Source organism: Vipera ursinii (assembly GCF_947247035.1).
Source record: "Vipera ursinii genome assembly, chromosome: 1".
NCBI lineage: Eukaryota > Metazoa > Chordata > Lepidosauria > Squamata > Viperidae > Vipera > Vipera ursinii.
Genome location: NC_139512.1, coordinates 204,522,939 through 204,538,470, shown reverse-complemented (window position 1 = coordinate 204,538,470; position 15,532 = coordinate 204,522,939). Strand labels below are relative to the sequence as shown.

General features: G+C 42.7%; 1 long non-coding RNA gene across 1 annotated transcript in view; it reads right to left on the bottom strand.

Moving 5' to 3' along the window:
• LOC310632247 overlaps positions 1-15,532 on the bottom strand; it is a 49,659-nt gene that overhangs the window by 30,583 nt on the left and 3,544 nt on the right. The window lies entirely within an intron of this gene.

Below are 15,532 nucleotides of genomic sequence, written 5' to 3'. Positions count from 1 at the left end.
GCACTTTGGATCAAATCAGGCTGTTGACAAACTATAATAAAACTAAATTAGGTTTTTTTTTAAAAGCATGGCAAGAACAGCCACTTTTAGAACTCATTATGTGATGTTGCACAGGAACAGTGAATTATCTCACATTTCTATGTGTGAGGTTTTTTGGTTTTGGTGGGTCCTTTTTTTCTTTTTCTTTTGGAGTCACACATAGGCTTAATTACAAGAGAGATGTTACAGTCATTCCCCGAAGGAAAACAAACTCAACTGAGTACTGTAATGAGAATAGATGAGAAATAGCAGTTTTTTTTCCTCAGAGGCACACGTTGAGAATGGAGTACAAAAATATTATTCTTAGTTCAGTATTAGGTTGCACAAGAGATAGTTGCCATGGATAAATGATAAAATATCTCCCAGCTTAATATTCTGACAACTTTCTTTTCTGCCAGAGTGTATTCAGAGATAAGACTCAGACATAAAGAGCTAATTGAACCATTAGCTCTGTGCATTAAAGTGAATTTATCCCTTGATTTAATTTACATCTTGTCCTTTTGCAAAATGGAGCTCCAGTTAAGTGATATGATACTGTCAGCTTGTATGTTTGGCATACTCAGTATACCTATAGTGCGCATGTAAAATGTTATGTTTGTGATGAGCTGAATCCAAAGATGTTTACTGATGAAATAACACAAACGCAGGCACACACACACACACACACACACACACACACACACACACACACACACACCTTCCCAAAATAAACAAAGAGTCCCAGTTCACCAAGGAAGCCTGGATTTTGCTGAAGGTAAAAAGCAGCTTCCACCAGGAAAAACAAAACATGTTTCTGAGAACCATTAAGGCACAATGGTTGAAGTGCGAGGACCACGTTTTGGGCAGATTCAGACTGAGGTCCCCACTCAACCATGAAGCTCACTGAGAGGTTTAGAATAGTCATTACAGGTCATCCTCAACTTATAACTATTTGTTTAGCAACCAGTCAGAGTTACAATGGCAATGAAAACAGTGACATATGACCGGTCCTTGCACTTACAAACCGTGGCAGCATCGCCACACTCACACAATCAAAATGGGAGCGCTTGGCAACTGGGATGTATTTGCAATGGTAGCAGCCTCCCAGGGTCACATGATCACCTCTTGCAACCTTCTAACAAAGCAAATTCAGTGGGGAAAGCCAGATTCACTTGTTGACTGTGTGATTTTATTTAAGAACTGCAGTGATTTGCTTAACTGTGGCAAAAACAGTTGCACAGTTGGCTGCAACTCAGGTTACAACAGTCTTGTTTAGTGATGAAAAATCTTGGTCTCGACTGTGTTAATAAGTTGAGGACTACCTGAAACTCTAAATCCAACCTTTGTTGAATGATTATAGTGAGGATAAAATAATGGGGAGAAGAATCATAATGGCCTCTTTTAGTTCTGTGAGAATAATGCAGGGACTTCTGGGTGGCAAGGCGTTGCCGCAGGCAGCCATTCTGGCTGTCAGCCCCGCCGGCTCCGTAGAGCCACCGAAAACAGCGCCGATCAGCTGTTTTGGTGGCTCGGAAGCCCCCTCCTTGGGAGAAGAGGAGGGGGTGAGCGCCCTGGTAGGGCTAGAGCTCTCTGGGGCCGCCAGAGCTAAAAGTTTTGGTGACTGAAGGATTGAGCCCCCCCGAAGCCTGGGTATGCTCCGGACTGCGGGGCGCCTCTGCTCTGGGCTTTTTGGAGCAGAGCAGGGCGTCAGCAACCATCCCTGCCAGCAAGAGAGAACCTTTGAGAACCGGGATGCAGGCAGAGCGACACAGGAGATCTAGGTGAAAGGGAATTTACGATCTTTAACTCAATGGACTTTGCAGAGTTTGAAAGTGAAAGTGCGTAGCAGGCAATAGTGGGTGAAAATGGCTACCAAATCCTCTAAAGCTCTTAGAAGCGCGGGGGCTTCTCCGGTGCAGCAGTTTTCTTTACAAGCTTTATTGCCTCCTCCTCCTGTATCTGTACCTGTACTTGCATCAACTTTTACAGTTAAAGACTTACACAATGTGTTGCAAGAGGCTATGGAAAAGCAATCGCAACAATTAACTGAACTTATGGATAAAAAGTTCACAGAGCTTCTGGATGAGAAATTAACAGAAATGAGGGCAGACATCTTATCTGCATTTCAAGGCATGGCTATATGTATTGAGCGTTTGGACGAAAGAGTGCAAGATCTCAGCCAAAATAATATCAGATTAGATGTAAAAATGACAGAAACTGAAAATGTGGTGGAGAAAATTGATAGTGATTTGACCTTGGTACAGTATCATGAGATGGAGTTTGCTGTGAGAATTAGAGGCTTAAAAGAGGATCCTAAAGAAAATTTGAAGAAAATAGTTTCTGAGGCTCTGGAAGGGGTGCTGGGGCGACCAGCAGATGAAATTATGGAAGATATAGACAAAATGTTCTGTGTTAATTTGTGGATTGCAAGACAAAGGAAATTACCCAGAGATGTGGTGGTTTACTTTACAAAGAGAGCGATTAGAAATGAGGTTATTCAAGCCTCTTACAATACTAAATTTCCAATTGCTGAGCAAGAAGTCTTGATTTTAAAAGAGATCCCTCCAAGAATCTTAAGGAGAAGGAAGGAATTTGCTTTTTTGGCACAAGAATTAAGACGACGTGATATTAAGTTCAGATGGGAGATACCAGTGGGTATGGTGGTGATGTATGAAGGTATGAGACATCGTCTTGCTACAGTGTTGCAGGCACGTGATTTTTATAGTAATGTTTTAAAAGCAGCCCCCATACCACTTTTGGAATCTACAAAGAAGAATGGTGAGGGAGAGTCTCAACGACGCAGAGAGAATTTACAAGGTGCTGAAGGAACAATGCAGATAGATGAGAAAGTTACAGGAGTGGATCAAATTTCAGTATCATCGGAGGAGGCCAGAAACCAGAGGATGATGCGTACTGCTTCTAGACGAATGAGACGAGCCTGAAGATTTAGCTGTAGAGCTGAAGGAGATAATAATGCAATAAGGGAAAGTTTCTGGATTTAAGGTTAACATACAAAAAACTAAAATGTTGTTTAAGAATATGATAGTATCGACTTCCGGTGGCTCCGCGGCGACGGAGACAGCCTTCCTGGGCTGCCCGCGGCTCAGCTGTTGTTTTTTCGCCCGAAACAGCGCCGATCAGCTGTTCGGGCGAATTTGAAGCCCCCTCCTCGGGAGAAGAGGAGGGGGCGAGCTCCCAGGTAGGGGTAGAGTTCTCAAGGGCCGCCTGAGCTTATGGCTTGGGCGGCTGAAGGATTGAACTCCCCCGTAGCCTGGGCTGCTCCCAGCTGGCCGGCGCCTCTGCTCCTGATTTCTTGGAGCAGAGCCAGGCGTCTGCGACCACCCCTGCCTGAAGGAATGACTATGGATTAAAGGAGCAGGCAGAGCGATACAAGAGGAAAAGGTGAAGAGGATTATTATATTTTACTCTCCAGCTTGATGGACTTTTTTGGATTATAAATCTGAAGTGAAAGTGCGTCACATTTGGTAAAAGATGGCGGCTAAACCACCCCCTAAAACTCTTCGGAGTGCTGGAACTTCTCCTGTGCAACAATCATTACTGCAGGCGCTGCATCCTCCTGATGTATTGACATCAAAGGACTTACAAGATGCTCTTGAAAAACACACCCAGGTAATTTTGGAATCAATTAATGATAGATTTGTACAGATGGAGGAGAAATTGGAGAAATTGGAGGAGAGAATGGAGGAGAGGATGGAACAGAAGTTCAGAGTGATGAAGGCAGACATCTTGTCTTCAGTGTGTAAAGTGGCTCGCTGTGTGGAAGAATTGGAGGAAAAGCTAGAAGATTTGACTCAAAAGAATGCTATATTAGAAGCAAAAGTATTGGAGAATGAAGATAAAGTGGAAAAGGAACTGAGTCTTGCTCAATATTACCAGATGCAGTTTGCCATTAGAGTTAGAGGCTTAAAGGAGAATACCAAGGAAGATCTAAAGCAGCTGGTTTCTGAGGCTTTTGAAGTAGTGTTGAAACAGCCAGCATCTGAAATAAAAGGAGGCATGGATAAAGTGTTTCGTGTGAATTCATGGATTGCTAGACAGAGAAAGTTGCCTAGAGATGTGGTGGTATATTTTGCAAAAAGGGAAACTAGAGATGAAGTTATACGAGCTGCTTATGATACTAAAGTTGTGATTGCTAATCAAGAAGTTTTGGTCTTAAAAGAAATTCCTCCAAAGATTTTAAGGAGAAGGAAGGATTTTACATTTCTTGTGCAAGAGCTCAAGCAACGAGATATAAGGTTTAGATGGGAGATCCCAGCTGGGTTGATGGTGACGCACGAAGGTAAAAGGTACCGTCTGGTTACTGTGATGCAAGCGCGTGATTTCTATAATAATGTTTTAAATGCAACGCCATTAACACTTCTGGAAGCTGAAAAGGGATCTGGAGAAGGAGTGCATCAAGAGGTCGAAGGTGGTCAGATAGAAGACAACGGTGTTGGAGGAGATCAAGATACAACTTCGTCGGATGATTCTATAGAACAGAGGGTGACGCGTGCTGCTGCAAAACGATCTAAGAAGAGAAAATAGCAGGATTTGCAGAAGTCTATGGAATTTCTATGACGTATTCATAGTCAAGTATGGGAGGTGGGAAAAGATTTGGGTGTAGACGCAATATATTTTTTATATGTGGTGGTTTTGTGGAAAGGGTGAGTTTTTTTGGATTAAAGTTTGGTGGAATATATAGAAGATTTCCAAATGGAGGTTAAAGTTTTGTTCGCAATCTTTTTTATTGTTTGGAATAATTATAGATGTGCTGGAAGAGGAATGGCCGATTACAGAAGAGTGGACTTTAAAGTTTTCTGATTTGGTTGAGGTGGTGAAGATTTTGGTTAATTTGAAAGATTATTTGTAAGAACGTTATATTATGGAATGGACAAAATGGATGGAGTCTATTTAGGACAAGTATAGGTTGAGAAGTATTATATAGTATTTGAATAATTCTTTTTTCCTTTTTTTTCTGTTTTTTTTTTCTCTTTCTATTTTGGGGTTTTTTTCTTGTTTTTAATGTATATTTAATATTATTAAGGTTTGTTTTATTCTATATAAGCTAGAAAGTGTTTCTTTTTTATTTTAGTTTTTTATATATATTTAATATTGCCAAGGTTTGTTTTATCCTATATAAGCTAGAGAGTGATGGATTTTAGAATTTATAGTTGTTAGTACATGGTTGCTTATGTTTGCCTTTCTTTTTTTTCTTTTTATATATATACCTTGTATTCAGCTCTGGGAAGTCGGGGGGGGAGGGGGGGGAGGGGGGAGGGAGGGAGGGGGGGAGGTAGGGGGGGAGGAGGGAGGGGGAAGGGGGGTTTTTTAAAGGAAAATTGTATTTTAAAACTTTTCAATAAAAAAAAAAGAATATGATAGTATCATAAAAGGCTGTTTTAGAAGAGCTAACGGGATTTGAAATTGTTAAAAGGGTTAAATATTTTGGGATATATTTGTCACCCTCAAATGTAAAGTTATATAAAAATAATTATGTTTTATAATACTTTATGTTGCTTTAATTTAGAAATAATTATGAAAAGTTAACTGGGAAGTATTGTAGTAGTGAAAATGAATGTCTTGCTGAAATTTTGAAGGTCATGATTTGTTATCTGGTTGGTATGTATATTTATTGTGTGATAAGAAGGTGGATAATGTGTTTAAGGTATATATTTTAAGATATGCTCTGTTGCGAGTTTGGAAAAAGTATAGACATAAGTTAACTTGTAAGATACCTATATGGGTAATAATGAAACACGCAATAGAAAATATAAACATGATGTGACTAAATATAAGGAAATTTTAAGTTTGGAAAGGAATGTATGGCATTTGAAGCTGTATAATATCTTAAGAGAAGGAAAGATTGTATAAACTTGGTTTTAGTATGGAAAATTACAGGCCGGGTGGAAAGAAGATCAGAAAATTGGTTTTTTAATGACTGATGTAAATTTGGTAATTAGAGATCGTTTTGTCTGTAATTGTTTTTATTGGGCATTATTATTGACATTATTGTTGTGGACTTTAAGCTGATGTTGAATTTAATTACAGCAGCAAGACTTCTAGTAGGGCAATATTGGAAGAAGGAAGAACTGCCGACTATAGAAGAATGGACTGTAAAAGTTTCCAACCTGGTGGAAATGGCAAAGATCTCAGCGTATCTGAAAGACTATTTGCAACAGAGATATATTGTGGAGAAAATATGGGACTAAAAAGCTTTATCTAGTATTTGAATAATTATTGATGTGATACTTATACTGCTTGTAGTTATTTTATAAGAGTTAAAGTGCGATAGATTTAATAGTTTATGGTTGTTTGCATAAGGTAGATTATGATTGTTTGTATTTTTATACCCTGTATCTAGCTCTGGGAAGTCGGGGAGGGGGGAGGGGGAAGGGAGGGAGGGGCTGGGGAGGGCTGGGGAGTGGGAAGGGGGTTGGGAGGGGTTGTGTTTTGTTAAAAATAAAATGTATTGTAAAACTTTTCAATAAAAAAAAATAATGCAGGATAGGAACCTATCAAACCAACAAACAACACAAAAAACCCCCTTATATTCGGGTTATCCCAAAAAGAGATTCATTGCTACACTAATAATGACTATCATAATTGATTCACGTTGATAGGTAAAGCACACAAAGTTCCATAAATGTGCAGAGATGACTGGTACCATACAAATGGAAATTAGCTTGGTTTGTCTTGGTTGAACTCAATGGGATGTGTCACCAGAGTGCGCTTCCATGGTCAGCTGCCTGTTTTCAACCTTCTATTGCTTCCCTTCAGAACTTTGCCACCTTTACTAATAACTCCTATACCCGTTTCATGTTCAAAATGATTCTAAATGCCAGAATTGTCCCATCAGATTTCCTCTGCTTAGCAGGGACAGATGGGCAAAATCAGTGACAATCAATCATACAAGGTGATGTTGAGTGACCATTCCACCAGTCCCAGTGAAATCCAGCCACCTTCATATTTACCACTATGGTGAAAACAGCAGCCTCCCGAATTATCAAATGACCTCTAGTTAAAAACTGAAGCTCAAAGGAAATTTCAAGAGAACAAAATCCCCCAGCCTTCACTTTCTGTTGAAGATTGACAAGAGTATGAACAATAGGAGTTGAAGTGTTCTTGTCACTGGAAGCAGGTTCTTGAGAAGCATGAATGATCTGGGAAAGTTTTTTGGGATGTCTTTTGATGTAGCAAAAACTCATGAACAAATGTGAATAGGATTAAATTATGGTCTGTGCAAATAAGTCACGGCACAGACAGAACATGGTGAAACAGACTGGCTCCAGGTTGATGGAAGAGTAAGATAAGGTTTTACTATTTATTCAATCTCCATGCTAAATATATATTAAGGGAGCTGAATTAACAGAAGAGTGTGGTTTTAAAAATTGGGGAAATAATGCTCTAATGCTGGGATAGGTAGAAGGAATGTGAAGAAGATAAAGAGTGGCAAGGTGATTGGACTCAGTTACAGTAGTCATGAGTGCACTATTGGAAGACCTGAAAGATCAGGTTTGGGACAGGTCACCATGGAGAAAAGCTATGTGGTTAATAAGAGAATAATTTAATTTAATAATTTGATTTCTATACCGCCCTTCTCCCGAAGGACTCAGGGCGGTGAACAGGGCAATACACAATAAAAATCGAATACAAAAATTAAAAAGCCATTAAACATCATGCCCATAAAATCAATACATATTAAAGTTAAAACTAGTTTTAAAAACCCAACCCCATCCCGTCAGACCAGGCCAGCTTGTTCGAAAAAGAACGTTTTGAGATCACGCCGGAAGGAGCGAAGGTCGGGGGCCGTCCGGAGCTCAACTGGTAAGCGGTTCCAAAGGTATGGCGCGCCCACAGAGAACGCTCTCCCCCTGGGGGTCACCAATTGGCATTCTTTGATCGGCGGCACCCTGAGGAGGCCTGTTCTGAACCAGCCCTCTTCTGGCCTTGAGTAAGGCAAACCCCTATTCAGAAAGAAGAGACTGGAGAGCGTCCAAGGCTAAAAAGCATCTGCCAAGATTTAATTACGCAGTTAACAAAAACACTAGAGCTTGTCTTCTCAAGCGGAAAAGTTGCTTTCAGCAACCAGCCCCTCCCCAAACACTCCTTTTATAGAGAGCTCAGGGCGTGGTCTCCCTGTGCCTCCTCCCGAGGAGTCCCACAACCTTTCTTTGTTTGTTCCTGCTCGACTGCCTCCTGCGTCGGGCGTCCTTGAACAGGGCCAGCTGTGGGTCATCTTCCTCCGCACTCTCGGGCTCACGCAGCTGAGAAGAGGTCCCCGGCTGAGGGCTCTGCAAAGCCTCCGAACCATCATCAGCCGGTTCGTTTCCCTCCTCCCCCTCGTCTGAGTCATCCGATACATCGGAGCCGACTGTCGGACCCACAGGCTGGCCCTGAGTCACAACAAGGCCCTCTCTGTGGGAGCGCACTGGACGGAGGGAAGTTGACACCGGTCGCAGGTGTTGCCGTAGGTAATCCGGACCCATGCAATGAAGGGCTTTGTAAGTCATAACTAACACCTTGAACCTCACCCGGAGAGCAACCGGTAGCCAATGCAGCTCGCGGAGCAAAGGTGTAACATGGGAGTATCGGGAAACTCCCAAGACAACTCGCGCGGCTGCATTCTGCACCAGTTGGAGTCTCCGGGTGGACCTCAAGGGCAGCCCCATGTAGAGAGCATTACAGTAGTCTAGACGAGAGGTCACGAGCGCATGAGTGACTGTGCGCAAGGCATCCTGGTCTAGATAGGGCCGCAACTGGTGCACCAGGCGAACCTGGGCAAAGGCCCCCCTAGTCACAGCTCCAATATGCTCTTCCAAAGAGAGCTGTGAGTCTAGAAGGACCCCCAAGTTGCGGGCCCTATCTACGGGGGGTAATAGCTCACCCCCCAGAAGACACCAGCTTGATACCACCTGATCAGTCAATCAATTTGTGCGAATATGGAGTTGAAATGTAGTTGCTGAATGTGCTAAAAGTGGCATATGGTGCAAGTAAAACATGCATGATAAGAAATGGAATGCCTAATGAATCATTCAACCTTTAGTGAGGAGTAAGACAAAAGTAGGGACCACTACGGTGGGAAGGTAACAGCGTTTCATGCGCCTTTGGCATCTAGTCATGCCAGCCACATGACCACGGAGACGTCCTCAGACAAGCGCTGGCTCTTCGGCTTTGAAACGGAGATGAGCACCGCCCCCTAGAGTCGGAAACGACTAGCACGCATGTGCGGGGGAACCTTTACCTTTACCTTTTTAAGACAAAAGTATGGAATTATCTTGGTTGTTTAATGTATTTATGGGTAAATGTACAAGGAACATTAGGTGGTATTAGATATTTTTATTTTTTATTTTTATTGCATTTATATCCCGCCCTTCTCCGAAGACTCAGGGCGGCTTACAAGCTTAGCAGTAGCCTTCATTCTATGTATATGCCTGCTTATTAGGGCTTTCATACACACCCCAGCGGCATTATTACAAAGTCAGCTTAATTGCCCCCAACAATCTGGGTCCTGTGATAGACAGGATGTGATCTATGTTTAATTATATGTGTAGACAACAGGAAATGTAATTTGCAGCAAATGTAAGCTAGGCTGAATGATGCAGCAAGGAGTATGGAGCATGGATTTGAAAATTAATGAATCATAGTTACAGTACTATATGTTTGATAGGGAAAATTCTGTGAATGATTGAAAGTTAGAGATCAGTGGGAAAATAATTAGAACATGGGCTGAATACAAAACAAATAGAACTGAACTACAAAAAAGGAAAGAAAGAAGAAAGAAAGAAAGATAGAAAGAAAGAAAGGAAGGAAGGAAGGAAGGAAGGAAGGAAGGAAGGAAGGAAGGAAGGAAGGAATACATCAAGACAGAGAAGCAATTGAGATGAAGGGGAAGAATGAGAAAAATCATGGTTGGATAATCATAGTTGGAGTAAAATCATGGTTGGAGTAATAGATGAAAATGGGCCAAAGATAACAAATAGAACTGAACTACAAAAAAAGAGAAAAGAAAAGAAAAGAAAAGAAGAAAGAGAAAGAAAGAAAGAAAGAAAGAAAGAAAGAAAGAAAGAAAGAAAGAAAGAAAGAAAGAAAGAAAGAAAGAAAAAGAAAGAAAGAAGCAATTGAGAGGAACAGGAAGAATGAGAAAAATCATGGTTGGATAGAAAGGAGAGCCTCAGAGAGTTTGGGATGTTTGAAGAACAGAATGCACTGCGTGAATTGGTAATTGATACAGTAAATGCTGTAATGATTTGTAAGATAGGAAGATAAAGAAGGCTATAGTGAAAGGTAGGCGTAAGCTAGATTTAGATTTCCTTTTTTGTCTCTTCTTGTCTACCTTTTCCTCATTTAATATTTCTAACCCTCTTGCACCTTGTGTAACATTATTTAACCTTAAGGGAAAGGAAATCTTGGGGCGGATATGTGTATATATGTATGCACTTTTATGGAAAAATATTGGGTGATTGTCAGGACTCCTCAAATAGATTTGCTATTGTTTTTTGCTTTTGCCTATGTATTCATTTTTGGGGACTGCCATTCTGTTGGGAGGGGGGCCTTGTTGGTGGGGGATGTGTTTGCCTTGCTCTGCTTTGCTCTCTCTCCATGTGAAAAGAATGTGGGATGAAAACATCCGTCTTATCTCCAGACGACAGAGCCTGGGACTGTTGGGAAAACCAAGAGAGCCCTTGAGAATGGCACTAATTCACTAGGTTCTCAAAACAACCTGGTACCTATGGACTGGCTGGATTTCAAAGGGACTGTTGGACACTGGTGGGAGGAGACCTGGAAAAGGCTTTTTGATGTAACCTTGCTTTGCCTTCCTGCTATCACTAACTCTCAATAAAAGTTCTTTTTGAAACAATGCCTTTTTCAAGAGTTCTGCTTTCTTGGGAGATCTAGTTGAGGTCCTTGCAGTGATTCCTTAGGTGTGATATATGATTTGGCTTAAATTATATGTCCTCTTCAATTATATGTCCTCTTCGGCACCTTGAAGTGTATGATAGGTTCTGTTTGTATGCCTGTAGGTCAGTATATAATGTCTATTATAAGAGGAGATCACTGAGGGGTTACCGTTGCAATTATCCAGGGCACCACAAGCCATGTAGGCCACAGGAGCAACATTCCTGTGATGTCATCCTCCATCAATCTATGTTTACTAGTCAAGTAAAAGTAAAAAGCAACATTACAATTATATCCATTTCTGTTATGGAAGTCACATCTCTCTCTGCCTGGCAGCCATCCTCATGATTCCACACACACTGATTCTCTTTAGGGCGTTTAGGACCAAATGGGTGACTTCTGCTTAGATGTAATGGAGGAGGAAGGTCCCTGCAATGGACAGGAAGTGGGAAGTATGGAGCTTTGTGGAACCAGAAACAGGTTATTTTCCTGTTGGAGGTATTCTCGTCTGATTCCCTCCTCCTACCACAGATTCCCTCCTCCTCCTTCCCTCCTCTTGAGCTAGTTGCCCTGGAAGGTCCTGGAAGAGGAATTCTATTTGAAAGCTCCCTCACGGTAAGCCAAACTGTTGAGATCAATCAACAGACTGCTTGATTGTTGTTGCTGTTTTTAATTGCATTTGTTTTCTTCACCCTGCGTGTGAAAAACTGTGGCTGTTTTTGTAAAAGGTCACATAGCAGTTTGGAATAGGATTGTGATTGTCCATCCTTGTCAGCATTTCTGACTTGGCAGAAGTGAACGTGGTCCTGGGGGAGAGGTGTAAAAGTGACTGCAGACTGTCAAGGCTTATTGTAGCACCCTCAGCCAATTTGAGGGATTAAACGTCTGCCTGCAGAAGCTGTGGGTTCTCCATCACTGGAAGCTTTTAAGAAGAGACCAAACAGCCGCTTGTCTGAAATGGTATATGGTCTCCTACTTGAGCAGGGGGTTGGACTAGAAGACCTCCAAGGTCCCTTCCAAATCTGTTATTCTGTTAAAGGAGGTTTTTATTAAAGGAAAAAGGCAAAAACATGACATAAGTAATACTGACTTGAAGAAGGGCCTGTGAAAAGATTGGGCTGAGTCATTAATCCCACTGGAATCTAATTAACTGAAGGATTTCAATTAACTCCAACTATTACCCCATTTAGTAAAATGAATATTTTAATGATTGTTACATATTACTTAGCTGTGTTTCATCTGTGCAGATAAATTCAAGTACCAAAGGATAGTGCGTAAAAATAATTGGTACGTAATATAAATATTCTCACAACTACTTCGTTTATACCAATGAAGGAAAAATTATAAACCTGTTTCTCTGAGCAATTTATCCGTTGCTAAATCCAGAAGCAAAAAATGAAAATATTGAATTTCCTCTTGCTGTTTTCAGTCCTTCCACTATCCAATTGGGAAGCTGGCAGATGGTGACCACATGATGCAGGATTTGCTTAATGATGGGAAACCAGAAGCGCCGGAACTGCCATCGCTAAAAGAGGCAATTATGTGTCGTCACACTTTGTGACCATGTTTCCTAAGTGACAGAAATTCTGGAGCCAATTGCCTTGTTGATCAAGGACTAGCTGCATTGGCTTTCTGTAAACATCCTGACCAAGGAATTAAATGGCTCGTTTATTGTGGGGAGGTCTTCTCTTTTTGTCCCTTTTGTGTGCTGTGTCTGAATTGTGTTGATGAGTCTTGAGGTGGTTGCAAATTTAGACACTGAAATAGCAGTGAACTTCAGAAGTCCCTGAACTTCTGAAGTGCTTGAACCTGGGAGCTGTGCAAGTTGTATGGGTAGTGGATTGGGATTGTCTGCATCAATGTGAGGTCAAAGGTTGTGTTGCTATCTGAGCTGCATGAGGAATTTCTGTCATAAGTCTCTGACTTGTTGCCCTATCAGTGTTTCCAGGGCTGTGGTCACCTTATTTGCATTCATGTGTTTCTATTCCTTCCATATTAAACATGTTCCGGAAGCGATGGCCCTTCTTCTACCATAGCCATGTCTTATCCTCAGCCACAGCTTAATATGCTTATAGGATTGCTCTGTCCATACAGAAAGAGAAGGGTTTTTGTTTGTTTGTTAAATCCAACTGCTTGTTCAGGGGTTTAAGAAGCATTCAGGACATTCTCTTTTCCCGTTTACTCCATAACAAAAACCCAGTGAAATAAACTGGATCCAGAAAGAGAGACTGATCCAAAGTTGTTTGGTATGATTCTGTGGGTGGGCTAAAATCTGGGCCTCCTGTCCCTCTCCAGCAGATCAACCACTTCACCACAATGGAGTAAAAAAAACTATCATTAATAAAAATGACTACTAAACAATAGTTATCACTTTAAATGTCTTAATTATGACCTCCTGACCCTAACCCTAACCCTATAATTCAATCCTTAGCTTTAATAGAGTCCACAGCTGTCAGGCCTGCCCCAGTCTACTCCCTCAGGAAAGTAAAACTCATGACTCCATTTGATTGGAACAGAGGAACTTTGAGACTGGTTGCAGTAAAGTCAGGTGGAATCTGGTGTTCCCAAGCAAAAAACAAATCTATTCTTTTCCTTTCCCACTCCCTCCCCCCCATGACCACCAGTCCCCTGGCCAGCCAATGCAATGCCGGTAAGATGTTTTGAGAAACTCTGAGGTGTCAAACTGTTAACATTCTATTCTCAGGGCAAATGGCCTTGAAGATCCTGGTACGAGCTGGTTTAGTGGAGATCTGGTCTTCTTCCATTGTTATTCCCCTCTCCCTATTTCCCCACATTTGAAGTTACAGAAATAGCGCCCAATAAACCCCCTCCTTCCCCACTTCTTAATGGCAGGACTCCAGCAAGGCCCTTCTTCTTTTCAACCCATATTAAATAAGATCCGTTAACAGAAAGGAACCCCAACATCGCTCTCTTAATTAGGTGCGTGTATTATGTTAATGTGGTTAATTTGAGTTTGGCTCAGGGGATTCTGTGACCCCAGCTAATTATGGCTTATTCAACAACTCCTGGGGAAACAAACCAACTCAGTTCTCACTGCACGAAGCTGATCTATAGATGAGCTGACACAGACTTCCCTAGCCTAGGCAAATCAGGGGAAAGCTTAGAGCTGAAAGTAGACAGCAAAGAAAGCAGCAGCAGAAAAAAAAAGAGAGAGAGAGGGAGAGAGACAGAGAGAGACAGAGAGAGAGAGAGAGAGAGAGAGAGAGAGGGAGGAAGAGAGAGGGAGAGAGGGGGAGAGAGAGAGAGAGGGAGAGAGAGGGAGAGAGGGAGAGAGAGAGAGAGGGAGAGAGGGAGAGAGAGAGAGGGAGAGAGAGGGAGAGAGGGAGAGAGAAGGAGAGAGGGAGAGAGAGGGGGGGAGAGAGAGAGGGAGAGAGAGAGAGAGAGGGAGAGAGAGAGGGAGAGAGAGGGAGAGAGAGAGAGAGAGGGAGAGAGAGAGAGAGAGAGGGAGAGAGAGGGAGAGAGGGGGAGAGAGAGAGAGGGAGAGAGAGGGAGAGAGGGAGAGAGAGAGAGAGGGAGAGAGGGAGAGAGAGAGAGGGAGAGAGAGGGAGGGAGAGAGAAGGAGAGAGGGAGAGAGAGAGGGGGGGGAGAGAGGGAGAGAGAGAGAGAGAGGGAGAGAGAGAGGGAGAGAGAGGGAGAGAGAGAGAGGGAGAGAGAGAGAGAGAGAGAGAGGGAGAGAGAGGGAGAGAGAGAGAGGGAGAGAGAGGGAGAGAGAGAGAGGGGGGAGAGAGAGGGAGAGAGGGAGAGAGAGAGAAGACCAGGAAGAGAAGAATTTCATGTGCACACTTCTCCGTTCAATAATGTGTTGAAACGTATACTGTAGGGATGATTGCTGTGAAGAAAGATCAATCCGTTCTGCCGCTCCGGGAGAGAATGAGGGGGAGGGAACAACATACAACCACACAGAGTGCTTTGGAGAAAACAGGACGTCAGCAGACAGCAGTCTCTTTTTCCTCGTTGGGTTCTTTCCATTGCCCCACATCGTAGCAACTGCCTGAATAAACAGGACGTAAATTTCAAGACACACGATCATTCTCTCATCCCGCTAAATTCTCCCTGAGATGAAGAGAGGCCAAAGCTCAAAAGCCAGGAACGGGGCACGCGGACTGAATCTCTCTCTCTCTCTCTCTGCTGAGAATGAGAACGGAGGAGAGAGAGCCGGCGAGCGGGTGTGTGGGCGGGAGGGCGGGGGAGCGGACCAGCGAGTGAAAGCAGAAGAGGGCTTTTCATTAATGAGCTTGTGTCGAACAGCCAGAGTTGACCAAGCGTTCAAAGGCTTCACTTGCGTGCGATTTTCTTTTTTACAGGGGCCGTGCTGTTTTACCTTGTGCCTCACCTTTCCGATTCTATAAGCAGATTCCTACGGGCCTCTCGCTCTCTATTTGTGTCTAAAGGAAGGCCTCTCCTTTTCTGGCGCCGGGTGGGGGGGGGGAGGGACGCCATGGTTTAGGAATCTTAGTCACAGAGGAAAGGAAGGGTTACCACAAAGCTCCCGAAAGACCTTCGCAATGGCTCTGCTTGGGTGGAGATCAAAAGGAAAAATATCGGGCCAAATAGCGTAGGAGGCTTGAATGAAGATAGAAGGGAGACACTTGGATTT